Raw genomic sequence first — 17,193 nt, 5'->3', positions numbered from 1 at the left:
CACATGGGCCCCACCCGGAAATCAGGTGGGCCCCACGGGGAAATCACGTGGGCCCCACGGGGAAATCACGTGGGCCCCCAGGGGAAATCACGTGGGCCCCACGGGGAAATCACGTGGGCCCCCAGTGGAAATCACGTGGCCCCCACCCGGAAATCACGTGGGCCCCACGGGGAAATCACGTGGGACCCACCTGGAAATCACGTGGGCCCCACGGGGAAATCACGTGGGCCCCCAGGGGAAATCACGTGGGCCCCACGGGGAAGTCACGTGGGCCCCGAGGGGAAGTCACGTGGGCCCCACGGGGAAATCACGTGGGCCCCACGGGGAAATCACGTGGGCCCCACGGGGAAATCACGTGGGCCCCACGGGGAAATCACGTGGGCCCCACCCGGAAATCACGAGGCCCCACCCGGAAATCACGTGGGCCCCACGGGGAAATCACGTGTGCCCCCAGGGGAAATCACGTGGGCCCCACGGGGAAATGACGTGGGCCCTCAGGGGAAAAGACGTGGGCCCCACGGGGAAATCACGTGGGCCCCCAGGGGAAATCACGTGGGCCCCCAGGGGAAATCACGTGGGCCCCACGGGGAAATCACGAGGGCCCCACCCGGAAATCACGTGGGCCCCCAGGTGAAATCACGTGGGCCCCCAGGGGAAATCACGTTGGCCCCCAGGGGAAATCACGTAGGCCCCACGGGGAAATCACGTGGCCCCTCAGGGGAAATAACGTGGGCCCCCAGGGGAAATCACGTGGGCCCCACGGGAAAAAAAAGGGGGCCCCCAGGGGAAATCACGTGGGCCACACGGGGAAATCACGTGGGCCCCACGGGGAAATCACGTGGGCCCCACCCGGAAATCACGTGGGCCCCACGGGGAAATCACGTGGGCCCCACCCGGAAATCACGTGGGCCCCACAGGGAAATCACGTGGGCCCCACGGGGAAATCACGTAGGCCCCACGGGGAAATCACGTGGGCCCCACCCGGAAATCACGTGGGCCCCAAGGGGAAATCTCGTGGGCCCCAGGGGGAAATCACGTGGGCCCCCGGGGGAAATCACGTGGGCCCCACCCGGAAATCAGGTGGGCCCCACGGGGAAATCACGTGGGCGCCACCCGGAAATCACGTGAGCCCCACCCGGAAATTACGTGGGCCCCACGGGGAAATCAGGTGGGCCCCACCGGGAAATCACGTGGGCCCCCAGGGGAAATCACATGGGCCCCCTGGGGAAATCACGTGGGCCCGCAGGGGAAATCACGTGGGCCCCACGGGGAAATCACGAGAGCCCCCAGGGGAAATCACGTGGGACCCCAGGGGAAATCACGTGGGCCCCACGGGGAAATCACGTGGGCCCTCAGGGGAAATCACGTGGGCTCCACGGGGAAATCACGTGGGCCCCACGGGGAAATCACGTGGGCCCCACGGGGAAATGACGTGGGCCCTCAGGGGAAAAGACGTGGGCCCCACGGGGAAATCACGTGGGCCCCCAGGGGAAATCACGTGGGCCCCCAGGGGAAATCACGTGGGCCCCACGGGGAAATCACGTGGGCCCCACCCGGAAATCACGTGGGCCCCTCGGGGAAATCACATGGGCCCCCAGGGGAAATCACGTGGGCCCCCAGGGGAAATCACGTGGGCCCCCAGGGGAAATCACGTGGGCCCAACGGGGAAATCACGTGGGCCCCCAGGGGAAATCACGTGGGCCCCACGGGGAAATCACGTGGGCCCCACCCGGAAATCACGTGGGCCCCACGGGGAAATCACGTGGGCCCCCAGGGGAAATCACGTGGGCCCCACGGGGAAATCACGAGGGCCCCACCCGGAAATCACGAGGGCCCCCAGGTGAAATCACGTGGGCACCCAGGGGAAATCACGTGGGCCCCCAGGGGAAATCACGTGGGCCCCACGGGGAAATCACGTGGCCCATCAGGGGAAATAACGTGGGCCCCCAGGGGAAATCACGTGGGCCCCACGGGGAAAACACGGGGGCCCCCAGGGGAAATCACGTGGGCCACACGGGGAAATCACGTGGGCCCCACGGGGAAATCACGTGGGCCCCACCCGGAAATCACGTGGGCCCCACGGGGAAATCACGTGGGCCCCACCCGGAAATCACGTGGGCCCCACAGGGAAATCACGTGGGCCCCACGAAGAAATCACGTAGGCCCCACGGGGAAATCACGTGGGCCCCACCCGGAAATCACGTGGGCCCCAAGGGGAAATCACGTGGGCCCCAGGGGGAAATCACGTGGGCCCCCGGGGGAAATCACGTGGGCCCCACCCGGAAATCAGGTGGGCCCCACGGGGAAATCACGTGGGCAACACCCGGAAATCACGTGAGCCCCACCCGGAAATTACGTGGGCCCCACGGGGAAATCAGGTGGGCCCCACGGGGAAATCACGTGGGCCCCCAGGGGAAATCACGTGGGCCCCCTGGGGAAATCACGTGGGCCCGCAGGGGAAATCACGTGGGCCCCACGGGGAAATCACGAGAGCCCCCAGGGGAAATCACGTGGGACCCAGGGGAAATCACGTGGGCCCCACGGGGAAATCACGTGGGCCCTCAGGGGAAATCACGTGGGCTCCACGGGGAAATCACGTGGGCCCCACGGGGAAATCACGTGGGCCCCACGGGGAAATCACGTGGGCCCCACCCGGAAATCACGTGGGCCCCACGGGGAATTCACGTGGGCCCCACGGGGAAATCACGTGGGCCCCCAGGGGAAATCACGTGGGCACCACGGGAAAATCACGTGGGCCCCATGGGGAAATCACGTGGGCCACACGGGGAAATCACGTGGGCCCCCAGGGGAAATCACGTGGGCCCCACCCGGAAATCACGTGGGACCCACGGGGAAATCACGTGGGCCCCACGGGGAAATCACGTGGGCCCCACCCGGAAATCACGTGGGCCCCACGGGGAAATCACGTGGGCCCCACCCGGAAATCACGTGGGCCGCACGGGAAATCACTTGGGCCCCCAGGGGAAATCACGTGGGCCCTCAGGGGAAATCACTTGGGCCCCACGGGGAAATCACGTGGGCCCCACCCGGAAATCACGAGGGCCCCACGGGGAAATCACGTGGGCCCCACCCGGAAATCACGTGGGCCCCACGGGGAAATCACGTGGTCCCCCAGGGGAAATCATGTGGGCCCCACGGGGAAATCACGTGGGCCCCACGGGGAAACCACTTGGGCCCCACGTGAAAATCACGTGGGCCCCACCCTGAAATCACGTGGGCCCCACGGGGAAATCACGTGGGCCCCCGGGGGAAATCACGTGGGCCCCACCCGGAAATCAGGTGGGCCCCACGGGGAAATCACGTGGGCGCCACCCGGAAATCACGTGAGCCCCACCCGGAAATTACGTGGGCCCCACGGGGAAATCAGGTGGGCCCCACCGGGAAATCACGTGTGCCCCCAGGGGAAATCACGTGGGCCCCCTGGGGAAATCACGTGGGCCCCACGGGGAAATCACGTGGGCCCCCAGGGGAAATCACGTGGGCCCCCAGCGGAAATCACGTGGGCCCCAGGGGAAATCACGTGGGCCCCACGGGGAAATCACGCGGGCCCTCAGTTGAAATCACGTGGACCCCACGGGGAAATCACGTGGGCCCCACGGGGAATTCACGTGGGCCCCACGGGGAAATCACGTGGGCCCCCAGGGGAAATCACGTGGGCACCACGGGAAAATCACGTGGGCCCCATGGGGAAATCACGTGGGCCACACGGGGAAATCACGTGGGCCCCCAGGGGAAATCACGTGGGCCCCACCCGGAAATCACGTGGGACCCACGGGGAAATCACGTGGGCCCCACGGGGAAATCACGTGGGCCCCACCCGGAAATCACGTGGGCCCCACGGGGAAATCACGTGGGCCCCACCCGGAAATCACGTGGGCCGCACGGGGAAATCACTTGGGCCCCCAGGGGAAATCACGTGGGCCCCCAGGGGAAATCACTTGGGCCCCACGGGGAAATCACGTGGGCCCCACCCGGAAATCACGAGGGCCCCACGGGGAAATCACGTGGGCCCCACCCGGAAATCACGTGGGCCCCACGGGGAAATCACGTGGGCCCCCAGGGGAAATCATGTGGGCCCCACGGGGAAATCACGTGGGCCCCACGGGGAAACCACGTGGGCCCCACGTGAAAATCACGTGGGCCCCACCCTGAAATCACGTGGGCCCCACGGGGAAATCACGTGGGCCCCACCCGGAAATCACGTGGGCCCCACGGGGAAATCACGTGGGCCCCCAGGGGAAATCACGTGGGCCCCCAGGTGAAATCACGTGGGCCCCACGGGGAAATCACGTGGGCCCCCAGGGGAAATCACGTGGGCCCCCAGGGGAAATCACGTGGGCCCCCAAGGGATATCACGTGGGCCCCACGGGGAAATCACGTGGGCCCCCAGGGGAAGCACGTGGGGCCCAAAGGAAATCACTTCGGCCCCACCCGGAAATCACATGGGCCCCACCCGGAAATCAGGTGGGCCCCACGGGGAAATCACGTGGGCCCCACGGGGAAATCACGTGGGCCCCGAGGGGAAATCACGTGGGCCCCACGGGGAAATCACGTGGGCCCCCAGTGGAAATCACGTGGCCCCCACCCGGAAATCACGTGGGCCCCACGGGGAAATCACGTGGGACCCACCTGGAAATCACGTGGGCCCCACGGGGAAATCACGTGGGCCCCCAGGGGAAATCACGTGGGCAACACGGGGAAGTCACGTGGGCCCCGAGGGGAAATCACGTGGGCCCCCTGGGGAAATCACGTGGGCCCCACGGGGAAATCACGTGGGCCCCACGGGGAAATCACGTGGGCCCCACGGGGAAATCACGTGGGCCCCACCCGGAAATCACGAGGCCCCACCCGGAAATCACGTGGGCCCCACGGGGAAATCACGTGTGCCCCCAGGGGAAATCACGTGGGCCCCACGGGGAAATGACGTGGGCCCTCAGGGGAAAAGACGTGGGCCCCACGGGGAAATCCCGTGGGCCCCCAGGGGAAATCACGTGGGCCCCCAGGGGAAATCACGTGGGCCCCACGGGGACATCACGAGGGCCCCACCCGGAAATCACGTGGGCCCCCAGGTGAAATCACGTGGGCCCCCAGGGGAAATCACGTTGGCCCCCAGGGGAAATCACGTGGGCCCCACGGGGAAATCACGTGGCCCCTCAGGGGAAATAACGTGGGCCCCCAGGGGAAATCACGTGGGCCCCACGGGAAAAACACGGGGGCCCCCAGGGGAAATCACGTGGGCCACACGGGGAAATCACGTGGGCCCCACGGGGAAATCACGTGGGCCCCACCCGGAAATCACGTGGGCCCCACGGGGAAATCACGTGGGCCCCACCCGGAAATCACGTGGGCCCCACAGGGAAATCACGTGGGCCCCACCCGGAAATCACGTGGGCCCCAAGGGGAAATCACGTGGGCCCCAGTGGGAAATCACGTGGGCCCCCGGGGGAAATCACGTGGGCCCCAGTGGGAAATCACGTGGGCCCCCGGGGGAAATCACGTGGGCCCCACCCGGAAATCAGGTGGGCCCCACGGGGAAATCACGTGGGCGCCACCCGGAAATCACGTGAGCCCCACCCGGAAATTACGTGGGTCCCACGGGGAAATCAGGTGGGCCCCACGGGGAAATCACGTGGGCACCCAGGGGAAATCACGTGGGCCCCCTGGGGAAATCACGTGGGCCCGCAGGGGAAATCACGTGGGCCCCACGGGGAAATCACGAGAGCCCCCAGGGGAAATCACGTGGGACCCCAGGGGAAATCACGTGGGCCCCACGGGGAAATCACGTGGGCCCTCAGGGGAAATCACGTGGGCTCCACGGGGAAATCACGTTGGCCCCACGGGGAAATCACGTGGGCCCCCCGGGGAAATCACGGGGGCCCCACCCGGAAATCACGTGGGCCCCACGGGGAAATGACGTGTGCCCCCAGGGGAAATCACGTGGGCCCCCTGGGGAAATCACGTGGGCCCCACGGGGAAATCACGTGGGCCCCCAGGGGAAATCACGTGGGCCCCCAGCGGAAATCACGTGGGCCCCAGGGGAAATCACGTGGGCCCCACGGGGAAATCACGCGGGCCCTCAGTTGAAATCACGTGGACCCCACGGGGAAATCACGTGGGCCCCACGGGGAATACACGTGGGCCCCACGGGGAAATCACGTGGGCCCCCAGGGGAAATCACGTGGGACCAACGGGGAAATCACGTGGGCCCCACAGGGGAATCACGTGGGCCCCACGGGGAAATCACGTGGGCCCCCAGGGGAAATCACGTGGGCCCCCAGGGGAAATCACGTGGGCCCAACGGGGAAATCACGTGGGCCCCCAGGGGAAATCACGTGGGCCCCCAGGGGAAATCACGTGGGCCCAACGGGGAAATCACGTGGGCCCCCAGGGGAAATCACGTGGGCCCCACGGGGAAATCACGTGGGCCCCACGGGGAAATCACGAGGGCCCCCAGGGGAAATCACGTGGGCCCCACGGGGAAATCACGAGGGCCCCACCCGGAAATCACGTGGGCCCCCAGGTGAAATCACGTGGGCCCCCAGGGGAAATCACGTGGGCCCCTCGGGGAAATCACCTGGGCCCCCAGGGGAAATCACGTGGTCCCTCAGGGGAAATAACGTGGGCCCCCAGGGGAAATCACGTGGGCCCCACGGGAAAAACACGGGGGCCCCCAGGGGAAATCACGTGGGCCACACGGGGAAATCACGTGGGCCCCAGGGGGAAATCACGTGGGCCCCCGGGGGAAATCACGTGGGCCCCACCCGGAAATCATGTGGGCCCCACGGGGAAATCACGTGGGCGCCACCCGGAAATCACGTGAGCCCCACCCGGTAATTACGTGGGCCCCACGGGGAAATCAGGTGTGCCCCACGGGGAAATCACGTGGGCCCCCAGGGGAAATCACGTGGGCCCCCTTGGGAAATCACGTGGGCCCGCAGGGGAAATCACGTGGGCCCCACGGGGAAATCACGAGAGCCCCCAGGGGAAATCACGAGGAACCCCAGGGGAAATCACGTGGGCCCCACGGGGAAATCACGTGGGCCCTCAGGGGAAATCACGTGGGCTCCACGGGGAAATCACGTGGGCCCCACGGGGAAATCACGTGGGCCCCACGGGGAAATCACGTGGGCCCCACCCGGAAATCACGTGGGCCCCACGGGGAAATCACGTGTGCCCCCAGGGGAAATCACGTGGGCCCCCTGGGGAAATCACGTGGGCCCCACGGGGAAATCACGTGGGCCCCACCCGGAAATCACGTGGGCCCAACGGGGAAATCACGTGTGCCCCCAGGGGAAATCACGTGGGCCCCCAGCGGAAATCACGTGGGCCCCAGGGGAAATCACGTGGGCCCCACGGGGAAATCACGTGGGCCCTCAGTTGAAATCACGTGGACCCCACGGGGAAATCACGTGGGCCCCACGGGGAATTCACGTGGGCCCCACGGGGAAATCACGTGGGCCCCCAGGGGAAATCACGTGGGCACCACGGGAAAATCACGTGGCCCCACGGGGAAATCACGTGGGCCCCACGGGGAAATCACGTGGGCCCCCAGCGGAAATCACGTGGGCCCCCAGGGGAAATCACGTGGGCCCCACCCGGAAATCACGTGGGCCCCACGGGAAAATCACGTGGGCCACCAGGGGAAATCACGTGGGCCCCACGGGGAAATCACGTGGGCCCCCAGAGGAAATCACGTGGGCCCCACGGGGAAATCACGTGGACCCCACGGGGAAATCACGTGGGCCCCACCCGGAAATCACGTTTGCCTCACGGGGAAATCACGTGGGCCCCACCCGGAAATCACGTGGGCCCTACGGGGAAATCACGTGGGCCCCACGGGGAAATCACGTGGGCCCCACCCGGAAATCACGTGGGCCCTACCCGGAAATCACGTGGGCCCCACGGGGAAATCACGTGGGCCCCCAGGGAAATCACGTGGGCCCCACGGGGAAATCACGTGGGCCCCCAGGGGAAATAACCTGGGCCCCCAGGGGAAATCACGTGGGCCCCACGGGGAAATCACGTGGGCCCCAAGGGGAAATCAGGTGGGCCCCACGGGGAAATCACGTGGGCCCCACGGGGAAATCACGTGGGCCCCAACCGGAAATCACGTGGGCCCCACGTGGAAATCACGTGGGCCCCACCCGGAAATCACGTGGGCCCCACGGGGAAATCACGTGGGCCCCCAGGGGAAATCACGTGGGCCCCCAGGGGAAATCACGTGGGCCCCACGGGGAAATCACATGGCCCCACGGGGAAATCACGTGGGCCCCACCCGGAAATCACATGGGCCCCACGGCAAAATCACGTGGGCCCCACGGGGAAATCACGTGGGCCCCCTGGGGAAATCACGTGGGCCCCCAGGAGAAATCACGTGGGCCCCTAGGGGAAATCATGTGGGCACCACGGGGAAATCACGTGGGCCCCACCCGGAAATCACGTGGGCCCCCCGGGGCCATCACGTGGGCCCCACCCGGAAATCACGTGGGCCCCACGGGGAAATCACGTGGGCCCCCAGGGGAAATCACTTGGGCCCCCAGGGGAAATCACGTGGGCCCCACGGGGAAATCACGTGGGCCCCCGTGGGGAAATCACGTGGGCCCCCAGGGGAAATCACGTGGGCCCCACGGGGAAATCACGTGGGCCCCACCCGGAAATCACGTGGGACCCACGGGGAAATCACGTGGGCCCCACGGGGAAATCACGTGGGCCACACGGGTAAATCACGTGGGCCCCACCCGGAAATCACGTGGGCCCCACGGGGAAATCACGTGGGCCCCCAGGGCAAATCACGTGGGCCCCACGCGGAAATCACGTGGGCCCCCCCGGAAATCACGTGGGCCCCACGGGGAAATCACATGGGCCCCCAGGGGAAATCACGTGGGCCCCACGGGGAAATCACGTGGGTCCCACCCGGAAATCACGTGGGCCCCCAGGGGAAATCACGTGGGCCCCACGGGGAAATCACATGGGCCCCCAGGGGAAATCACGTGGGCCCCACGGGGAAATCACGTGGGTCCCACCCGGAAATCACGTGGGCCCCCAGGGGAAATCACGTGGGCCCCACGAGTAAATCACGTGGGTCCCCAGGGGAAATCACGTGGGCCCCTCGGGGAAATCACGTGGGCCCCACGGGAAAATCACGTGGGCCCCACCCGGAAATCACGTGGGCCCCACGGGGAAATCACGTGGGCCCCCAGGGGAAATCACGTGGGCCCCACGGGGAAATCACGTGGGCCCCACCCGGAAATCACGTGGGCCCCACGGGGAAATCACGTGGGCCCCCAGGGGAAATCACGTGGGCCCCACGGGGAAATCACAAGGGCCCCACCCGGAAATCACTTGGGCCCCCAGGTGAAATCACGTGGGCCCCCAGGGGAAATTACGTGGGCCCCTCGGGGAAATCACCTGGGCCCCCAGGGGAAATCACGTTGGCCCTCAGGGGAAATAACCTGGGCCCCCAGGGGAAATCACGTGGGCCCCACGGGAAAAACACGGGGGCCCCCAGGGGAAATCACGTGGGCCACACGGGGAAATCACGTGGGCCCCACGGGGAAATCACGTGGGCCCCACCCGGAAATCACGTGGGCCCCACGGGGAAATCACGTGGGCCCCACCCGGAAATCACGTGGACCCCACAGGGAAATCACGTGTGCCCCACGGGGAAATCACGTAGGCCCCACGGGGAAATCACGTGGGCCCCACCCGGAAATCACGTGGGCCCCAAGGGGAAATCACGTGGGCCCCAGGGGGAAATCACGTGGGCCCCCGGGGGAAATCACGTGGGCCCCACCCGGAAATCAGGTGGGCCCCACTGGGAAATCACGTGGGCGCCACCCGGAAATCACGTGAGCCCCACCCGGTAATTACGTGGGCCCCACGGGGAAATCAGGTGTGCCCCACGGGGAAATCACGTGGGCCCCCAGGGGAAATCACGTGGGCCCCCTGGGAAAATCACGTGGGCCCGCAGGGGAAATCACGTGGGCCCCACGGGGAAATCACGAGAGCCCCCAGGGGAAATCACGTGGGACCCCAGGGGAAATCACGTGGGCCCCACGGGGAAATCACGTGGGCCCTCAGGGGAAATCACGTGGGCTCCACGGGGAAATCACGTGGGCCCCACCCGGAAATCACGTGGGCCCCACGGGGAAATCACGTGTGCCCCCAGGGGAAATCACGTGGGCCCCCTGGGGAAATCACGTGGCCCCACGGGGAAATCACGTGGGCCCCACCCGGAAATCACGTGGGCCCCACGGGGAAATCACGTGTGCCCCCAGGGGAAATCACGGGGGCACCCAGCGGAAATCACGTGGGCCCCAGGGGAAATCACGTGGGCCCCACGGGAAAATCACGTGGGCCCTCAGTTGAAATCACGTGGACCACACGGGGAAATCACGTGGGCCCCACGGGGAATTCACGTGGGCCCCACGGGGAAATCACGTGGGCCCCCAGGGGAAATCACGTGGGCCCCACGGGAAAATCACGTGGGCCCCACGGGGAAATCACGTGTGCCCCCAGGGTAAATCACGTGGGCCCCCAGCGGAAATCACGTGGGCCCCCAGGGGAAATCACGTGGGCCCCACGGGGAAATCACGTGGGCCCCACGGGAAAATCACGTGGGCCACCAGGGGAAATCACGTGGGCCCCACGGGGAAATCACGAGGGCCCCACCCGGAAATCACGTGGACCCCCAGGGGAAATCACGTGGGCCCCCAGGAGAAATCACTTGGGCCCCACGGGGAAATCACGTGGCCCCTCAGGGGAAATAACGTGGGCCCCCAGGGGAAATCACGTGGGCCCCACGGGGAAATCACGTGGGCCCCCAGAGGAAATCACGTGGGCCCCACGGGGAAATCACGTGGACCCCACGGGGAAATCACGTGGGCCCCACCCGGAAATCACGTTTGCCTCACGGGGAAATCACGTGGGCCCCACCCGGAAATCACGTGGGCCCTATGGGGAAATCACGTGGGCCCCACGGGGAAATCACGTGGGCCCCACCCGGAAATCACGTGGGCCCTACCCAGAAATCACGTGGGCCCCACGGGGAAATCACGTGGGCCCCCAGGGAAATCACGTGGGCCCCACGGGGAAATCACGTGGGCCCCCAGGGGAAATAACCTGGGCCCCCTGGGGAAATCACGTGGGCCCCACGGGGAAATCACGTGGGCCCCAAGGGGAAATCAGGTGGGCCCCACGGGGAAATCACGTGGGCCCCACGGGGAAATCACGTGGGCCCCAACCGGAAATCACGTGGGCCCCACGTGGAGATCACGTGGGCCCCACCCGGAAATCACGTGGGCCCCACGGGGAAAACACGTGGGCCCCCAGGGGAAATCACGTGGGCCCCCAGGGGAAATCACGTGGGCCCCACGGGGAAATCACATGGCCCCACGGGGAAATCACGTGGGCCCCACCCGGAAATCACATGGGCCCCACGGGGAAATCACGTGGGCCCCACGGGGAAATCACGTGGGCCCCCTGGGGAAATCACGTGGGCCCCCAGGAGAAATCACGTGGGCCCCTAGGGGAAATCATGTGGGCACCACGGGGAAATCACGTGGGCCCCACCCGGAAATCACGTGGGCCCTACCCAGAAATCACGTGGGCCCCACGGGGAAATCACGTGGGCCCCCAGGGAAATCACGTGGGCCCCACGGGGAAATCACGTGGGCCCCCAGGGGAAATAACCTGGGCCCCCAGGGGAAATCACGTGGGCCCCACGGGGAAATCACGTGGGCCCCAAGGGGAAATCAGGTGGGCCCCACGGGGAAATCACGTGGGCCCCACGGGGAAATCACGTGGGCCCCAACCGGAAATCACGTGGGCCCCACGTGGAGATCACGTGGGCCCCACCCGGAAATCACGTGGGCCCCACGGGGAAAACACGTGGGCCCCCAGGGGAAATCACGTGGGCCCCCAGGGGAAATCACGTGGGCCCCACGGGGAAATCACATGGCCCCACGGGGAAATCACGTGGGCCCCACCCGGAAATCACATGGGCCCCACGGGGAAATCACGTGGGCCCCACGGGGAAATCACGTGGGCCCCCTGGGGAAATCACGTGGGCCCCCAGGAGAAATCACGTGGGCCCCTAGGGGAAATCATGTGGGCACCACGGGGAAATCACGTGGGCCCCACCCGGAAATCACGTGGGCCCCCCGGGGAAATCACGTGGGCCCCACCCGGAAATCACGTGGGCCCCACGGGGAAATTACGTGGGCCCCCAGGGGAAATCACTTGGGCCCCCAGGGGAAATCACGTGGGCCCCACGGGGAAATCACGTGGGCCCCCGTGGGGAAATCACGTGGGCCCCCAGGGGAAATCACGTGGGCCCCACGGGGAAATCACGTGGGCCCCACCCGGAAATCACGTGGGCCCCACGGGGAAATCACGTGGGCCCCACGGGGAAATCACGAGGGCCACACGGGTAAATCACGTGGGCCCCACCCGGAAATCACGTGGGCCCCACGGGGAAATCACGTGGGCCCCCAGGGGAAATCACGTGGGCCCCACGCGGAAATCACGTGGGCCCCACCCGGAAATCACGTGGGCCCCACGGGAAAATCACGTGGCCCCCCAGGGGAAATCACGTGGGCCCCACGGGGAAATCACGAGGGCCCCACCCGGAAATCACGTGGACCCCCAGGGGAAATCACGTGGGCCCCCAGGAGAAATCACGTGGGCCCCACGGGGAAATCACGTGGCCCCTCAGGGGAAATAACGTGGGCCCCCAGGGGAAATCACGTGTGCCCCACGGGGAAATCACGTGGGCCCCCAGGGGAAGTCACGTGGGCCCCACGGGGAAATCACGTGGGCCCCACACGGAGATCACGTGGGCCCCACCCGAAAATCACGTGGGCCCCACGGGGAAATCACGTGGGCCCCCAGGGGAAATCACGTGGGCCCCACGGGGAAATCACGAGGGCCCCCAGGGGAAATCACGTGGGCCCCACCCGGAAATCACGTGGGCCCCACCCGGAAATCACGTGGGCCCCACGGGGAAATCACGTGGGCCCCACGGGGAAATCACGTGGGCCCCCAGGGGAAATCACGTGGTCCCCACGGGGAAATCACTTGGGACCCCAGGGGAAATCACGTGGGCCCCACGGGGAAATCACGTGGGCCCCACGGGGAAATCACGTGAACCCCACGGGGAAATCACGTGGGCCCCCAGGGGAAATCACGTGGGCCCCACGGGGAAATCACGTGGGCCCCCAGGGGAAATCACGTGGGCCCCACCCGGAAATCACGTGGGCCCCACCCGGAAATCACGTGGGACCCACGGGGAAATCACGTGGGCCCCACGGGGAAATCACGTGGGCCCCACGGGGAATCTCGTGAGCCCCCAGGGGAAATCACGTGGGCCCCACGGGGAAATCACGTGGGCCCCACCCGGAAATCACGTGGGCCCCACGGGCAAATCACGTGGGCCCCACGGGGAAATCACGTGGGCCCCACGGGGAAATCACGTGGGCCCCACCCGGAAATCACGTGGGCCCCACGGGGAAATCACGTGGGCCCCCAGGGGAAATCACGTGGGCCCCACCCGGAAATCACGTGGGCCCCACCCGGAAATCACGTGGGACCCACGGGGAAATCACTTGGGCCCCACGGGGAAATCACGTGGGCCCCACGGGGAAATCACGTGGGCCCCACCCGGAAATCACGTGGGCCCCACGGGGAAATCACGTGGGCCCCCAGGGGAAATCACGTGGGCCCCACGGGGAAATCACGTGGGCCCAACGTGGAAATCACGTGGGCCCCACCCTGAAATCACGTGGGCCCCACGGGGAAATCACGTGGGCCCCAACCGGAAATCACGTGGGCCCCACGGGGAAATCACGTGGGCCCCCCGGGGAAATCACGTGGGCCCCCAGGTGAAATCACGTGGGCCCTACGGGGAAATCACGTGGGCCCCCAGGGGAAATCACGTGAGCCCCCAGGTGAAATCACGTGGGCCCTACGGGGAAATCACGTGGGCCCCCAGGGGAAATCACGTGGGCCCCCAGTGGAAATCACGTGGCCCCCACCCGGAAATCACGTGGGCCCCACCCTGAAATCACGTGGGCCCCACGGGGAAATCACGTGGGCCCCCCGGGGAAATCACGTGAGCCCCCAGGGGAAATCACGTGGGCCCCACGGGGAAATCACGTGGGCCCCACGGGGAAATCACGTGGGCCCCACCCGGAAATCACGTAGGCCCCACGGGGAAATCACGTGGGCCCCACAGGGAAATCACGTGGGCCCCAACCGGAAATCACGTGGGCCCCACGGGGAAATCACGTGGGCCCCACCCGGAAATCACGTGGGCCCCCAGGGGAAATCACGTGGGCCCCCAGGGGAAATCACTTGGGCCCCCAGGGGAAATCACGTGGGCCCCACGGGGAAATCACGTGGGCCCCCAGGGGAAATCACGTGGGCCCCCAGGGGAAATCACGTGGGCCCCACGGGGAAATCACGTGAGCCCCAGGGGAAATCAAGTGGGCCCCACAGGGAAATCACGTGGGCCCCACTGGGAAATCACGTGGGCCCCACGGGGAAATCACGTGGGCCCCACGGGAAAATCACGTGGGCCCCACCGGGAAATCACGTGGGCCCCAGGGGAAATCACGTGGGCCCCCAGGGGAAATCACGTGGGCCCCACAGGGAAGTCACTTGGGCCCCGAGGGGAAATCTCGTGGGCCCCCAGGGGAAATTACGTGGGCCCCACGGGGAAATCACGTGGGCCCCACGGGGAAATCACGTGGGCCCCACGGGGAAATCACGTGGGCCCCACGCGGAAATCACGTGGGCCCCACGCGGAAATCACGTGGGCCACACCCGGAAATCACGTGGGCCCCATGGGGAAATCACGTGGGCCCTACGGGGAAATAACGTGGGTCCCACGGGGAAATCACGTGGGCCCCCCGGGGAAATCACTTGGGCCCCACCCGGAAATCACGTGGGCCCCACCGGGAAATCACGTGGGCCCCACGGGAAATCACGTGGGTCCCACGGGGAAATCACGTGAGCCCCCACGGGAAATCACGTGGGCCCCACGGGGAAATCACGTTGGCCGCCAGGGGAAATCAGGTGGGCCCAACGGGGAAATCACGTGGGCCCCACGGGGAAATCACGTTGGCCCCACCCGGAAATCACGTGGGCCCAACGGGGAAATCACGTGGGCCCCCAGGGGAAATCACGTGGGCCCCCAGGGGAAATCACGTGGGCCCCCAGGGGAAATCACGTGGGCCCCACAGGGAAATCACGTGGGCCCCACCCGGAAATCACGTGGGCCCCACCCGGAAATCACGTGGGCCCCCAGGGGAAATCACGTGGGCCCCACGGGGAAATAACGTGGGCCCCCAGGGGAAATCACGTGGGCCCCACCCGGAAATCACGTGGGCCCCACGGGGAAATCACGTGGGCCCCCAGGGGAAATCACGTGGGCCCCACCCGGAAATCACGTGGGCCCCACCCGGAAATCACGTGGGCCCCACGGGGAAATCACGTGGGCCCCCAGGGGAAATCACGTGGGCCCCACGGGGAAATCACGTGGGCCCCCAGGGGAAATCACGTGGGTCCCACCCGGAAATCACGTGGGCCCCACCCGGAAATCACGTGGGCCCCACGGGGAAATCACGTGGGCCCCACGGGGAAATCACGTGGGCCCCCAGGGGAAATCACGTGGTCCCCACGGGGAAATCACGTGGGCCCCCAGGGGAAATTACGTGGGCCCCCAGGAGAAATCACTTGGGCCCCACGGGGAAATCACGAGGGCCCCACCCGGAAATCACGTGGACCCCCAGGGGAAATCACGTGGGCCCCCAGGAGAAATCACTTGGGCCCCACGGGGAAATCACGTGGGCCCCACGGGGAAATCACGTGGGCCCCACGGGGAAATCACGTGGGCCCCCAGGGGAAATCACGTGGGCCCCACCCGGAAATCACGTGGGCCCCACGGGAAAATCACGTGGGCCACCAGGGGAAATCACGTCGGCCCCACGGGGAAATCACGAGGGCCCCACCCGGAAATCACGTGGACCCCCAGGGGAAATCACGTGGGCCCCCAGGAGAAATCACTTGGGCCCCACGGGGAAATCACGTGGGCCCCCAGGGGAAATCACGTGGGCCCCACCCGGAAATCACGTGGGCCCCACGGGGAAATCACGTGTGCCCCAAGGGGAAATCACGTGGGCCCCCAGCGGAAATCACGTGGGCCCCAGGGGAAATCACGTGGGCCCCACGGGAAAATCACGTGGGCCCTCAGTTGAAATCACGTGGACCCCACGGGGAAATCACGTGGGCCCCACGGGGAATTCACGTGGGCCCCACGGGGAAATCACGTGGGCCCCCCGGGGACATCACGTGGGCACCACGGGAAAATCACGTGGGCCCCACGGGGAAAACACGTGGGCCCCACGGGGAAATCACGTGGGCCCCACGGGGAAATCACGTGGGCCCCCAGGGGAAATCACGTGGGCCCCACCCGGAAATCACGTGGGCCCCACGGGAAAATCACGTGGGCCACCAGGGGAAATCACGTGGGCCCCACGGGGAAATCACGAGGGCCCCACCCGGAAATCACGTGGACCCCCAGGGGAAATCACGTGGGCCCCCAGGAGAAATCACTTGGGCCCCACGGGGAAATCACGTGGCCCCTCCGGGGAAATAACGTGGGCCCCCAGGGGAAATCACGTGGGCCCCACGGGGAAATCACGTGGGCCCCCAGAGGAAATCACGTGGGCCCCACGGGGAAATCACGTGGACCCCACGGGGAAATCACGTGGGCCCCACCCGGAAATCACGTTTGCCTGACGGGGAAATCACGTGGGCCCCACCCGGAAATCACGTGGGCCCTACGGGAAAATCACGTGGGCCCCACGGGGAAATCACGTGGGCCCCACCCGGAAATCACGTGGGCCCTACCCAGAAATCACGTGGGCCCCACGGGGAAATCACGTGGGCCCCCAGGGAAATCACGTGGGCCCCACGGGGAAATCACGTGGGCCCCCAGGGGAAATAACCTGGGCCCCCAGGGGAAATCACGTGGGCCCCACGGGGAAATCACGTGGGCCCCAAGGGGAAATCAGGTGGGCCCCACGGGGAAATCACGTGGGCCCCACGGGGAAATCACGTGGGCCCCAACCGGAAATCACGTGGGCCCCACGTGGAAATCACGAGGGCCCC

The sequence above is a fragment of the Ovis canadensis genome, chromosome 25 (assembly GCF_042477335.2).
Source record: "Ovis canadensis isolate MfBH-ARS-UI-01 breed Bighorn chromosome 25, ARS-UI_OviCan_v2, whole genome shotgun sequence".
Classification (NCBI taxonomy): domain Eukaryota; kingdom Metazoa; phylum Chordata; class Mammalia; order Artiodactyla; family Bovidae; genus Ovis; species Ovis canadensis.
This window is presented reverse-complemented; position numbering follows the sequence as displayed.